The sequence below is a fragment of the Mustela putorius genome, unplaced genomic scaffold (genome assembly GCF_011764305.1).
Source record: "Mustela putorius furo isolate JIRA1106 unplaced genomic scaffold, ASM1176430v1.1 tig00000659_pilon_pilon_pilon, whole genome shotgun sequence".
Lineage (NCBI taxonomy): Eukaryota > Metazoa > Chordata > Mammalia > Carnivora > Mustelidae > Mustela > Mustela putorius.
Genome location: NW_025421436.1, coordinates 119,214 through 122,556, shown reverse-complemented (window position 1 = coordinate 122,556; position 3,343 = coordinate 119,214).

The following is a 3,343-nucleotide window of genomic DNA, read 5'->3' as shown; positions in this document are numbered from 1 at the left end:
ACTTCGCTGCTGCTTTCTCAGCAAGGCTTTTGTCGTTCGCTCTGTCGCGTCAGGGAAGTAGAGCCGCGGGAGAGCTGGTGCTTCTTGGGCCTTGCTTTCCTGGGCTCCAAGTTCGCACCCGGGGTTCACCTTGCTAAGCCGAACGAAGCACACACACAATCACAACCCCAGCAACAGCGTGCGTGGCCTAGCATGGCACTCTATGCCTGTTACCATCTCCTGCCGTAGGTAAGGCTTTGCCTTTAGCTCTGGCGCTCAGGCAGACTCGGGGTCTAGGCCAGTGCCTTCACCACAGGAGAGAGGAGGCGACAGGATCCCTGCACAAGGCCCGTGCACTCAGATGGGGAACTGTGGGGGACTGTCTCCACTCCTTCCCGGGCACACCACCTGCCACCCGCAACGCTGCCACATCTTGGTGGAAGACGGCCTCTGACTGCCCGTTTCTCCATGGGGTTGCTTCTGCGAGTTCCGGGTATGGCACCTGGTGGCAAGCCCAAGTCTGCCCTTGGGACAGGTGGCCAAGGAGATGCTTTCCCCTTGGGACCAGAGGCACAGGACAGGCCTGCCTTCTGCCCGGACTCCTGCCTCAGAATGGAGCTCGCGTCCCTGCCCTAGTCATCCCCTCATGTGTCTCCTTAGTAGCCAGGCTTCCATCTCTCCGCACAGGGAGAGGGTGACACGTGTCTTGCCACCGGCCTGCTGTTCGTGCCACGGCAGGCTATCCTGCTTCCCGACTGTGTCCGAACCACAAGGCCAAGGGCTCCTTCTCTTCCCCAGGGACGGCGTGCTGCGCCTTCCCCACACTTGCTCCTAGGGAGCGCGGTGACAGACATATGCAACCATGCATCTCTCTCAAGGCAGAGGGGATGCCCAGGCAAAGAGGATTTCTTTCCATGCGGGTTTATTACACCGAGCTGTGGAGACAAGCTCTGGCAAGGAACAGGCAGCATCCCACAGACCCGACTCTGATTTCCCAACGAATGCTGTGCGTTCCCAGAGGGGATGCCACAGCAAAGAGGCTTTCACTTAATGCGGGTTTCTACCGCCATGCTGAGAATACTAGGCTAAGGCAAGCAGCAACAGCAGACCACAGAACCGACTCTGATTTCCCAGCGACTGCTCTGCTTTCGCAGAGGTTTTCAGCTTGGCGCGAACCACACTATGCTGCTGCTTCCTCAGCAAGGCTTTGGTCGTTCCCTCTGTCGCCACAGGGAAGAAGAGACACGGGAGAGCTGGTGCCTCTTGGGCCTTGCTTTCCTGGGTTCCAAGTTCGCACCCGGGGTTCACCTTGCTAAGCCGAAATAAGCAGACACAGCCTCGACCCTGCAGCAGCGTGCGTGGCCTAGGATGGCACTCTGCTCACCATGCCATCTCTCGGCATAGGCAAGGCCTGCCCTTTCGCTCTGGCGTTCAGATGGACAGGGGACTAGGCCAGTGCCTTCCGCATCCTTGAGGAGACGAGAGGATCACTGCACACCGCCCGTGCCCTCGGATGGGGAGTAATGGGTAACTAACTTTCCCTGTTTCCCCGGGAAACCCCCCTGCCTCCGCCAATGCTGCCACATCCTGGAGGAAGACGGCATCTGATTGCCCATACCTCCAGGAGGTGTTTCTGCGAGTTCAGGGCCGGGAGCTTGGTGGCAAGCCCACGTCTGCCCTCTGGACAGGTGGCCAAGGAGATGCTGTCCCCTTTGGACCAGAGGCACAGGAAAGGCCTTCCTTCTCAGACTCCTTCCTCAGATTGGCGCACGCTCCCTTGCCCAATCGTCCCCTCATGTCTCCTGAGCAGCCAGGCTTCATCTCTCTGCACAGGGAGCGGGTGACATTTGTCTTACCAGCGGCCCGCTGTTCCTGCCAGGGCCGGCTCTCCAGCTTCGCGACCGTTTCCCCCGACCACAAGGCCAAGGGCTCCTTCTCTTCTCCTGGGGCAGCGTGCTTCACTTTCCCAAGACAGGCTCCTGTGGAGCCCAGTGACAGACATGTCCCTTTCCTTAAGGTTCTTTCCACAGGCGCAACCACGGTTCTCTCTCACGCAGAGGGGATGCCCAGGCAATGAGGATTTCGCTCCATGCGGGTTTATTACACCATGCTGCAGAGTCTTGCTCACGCAAGCAGCAGCAGCATCGCACAGACCCGACTCTGATTTCCCAAAGAATGGCTGTATTTTCCCAAAGCGGATGCCCGGGCAAAGAGGCTTTCACTCTATGAGGGCTACTCCCGCCGTGCTGCGAATACTAGGCTAAGGCAAGCAGCAACAGCAGACCACAGAACCGTCTCTGATTTCCCAGCGACTGCTATAGTTTTGCAGAGGTTTTCAGCTAGGCGCGAACCGCACTTCGCTGCTGCTTTCTCAGCAAGGCTTTTGTCGTTCGCTCTGTCGCGTCAGGGAAGAAGAGCCGCGGGAGAGCTGGTGCTTCTTGGGCCTTGCTTTCCTGGGCTCCAAGTTCGCACCCGGGGTTCACCTTGCTAAGCCGAACGAAGCACACACAATCACAACCCAGCAACAGCGTGCGTGGCCTAGCATGGCACTCTATGCCTGTTACCATCTCCTGCCGTAGGTAAGGCTTTGTTTGCCTTTAGCTCTGGCGCTCAGGCAGACTCGGGGTCTAGGCCAGTGCCTTCACCACAGGAGAGGGGAGGCGACAGGATCTCTGCACAAGGCCCGTGCACTCAGATGGGGAACTGTGGGGGACTGTCTCCACTCCTTCCCGGGCACACCACCTGCCACCCGCAACGCTGCCACATCTTGGTGGAAGACGGCCTCTGACTGCCCGTTTCTCCATGGGGTTGCTTCTGCGAGGTCCGGGTATGGCACCTGGTGGCAAGCCCATGTCTGCCCTCTGGACAGGTGGGCAAGGAGATGCTGTCCCCTTTGGACCAGAGGCACAGGAAAGGCCTTCCTTCTCAGACTCCTTCCTCAGATTGGCGCACGCTCCCTTGCCCAATCGTCCCCTCATGTTTCCTGAGCAGCCAGGCTTCTTCTCTCTCTGCTCAGGGAGCGGGTGACATTTGTCTTACCAGCGGCCCGCTGTTCCTGCCAGGGCCGGCTCTCCAGCTTCGCGACCGTTTCCCGACCACAAGGCCAAGGGCTCCTTCTCTTCTCCTGGGGCAGCGTGCTTCACTTTCCCAAGACAGGCTCCTGTGGAGCCCAGTGACAGACATGTCCCTTTCCTTAAGGTTCTTTCCACAGGCGCAACCACGGTGTTCTCTCACGCAGAGGGGATGCCCAGGCAATGAAGATTTCGCTCCATGCGGGTTTATTACACCATGCTGCAGAGTCTTGCTCACGCAAGAGGCAGCAGCATCGCATAGACCCGACTCTGATTTCCCAAAGAATGCTGTA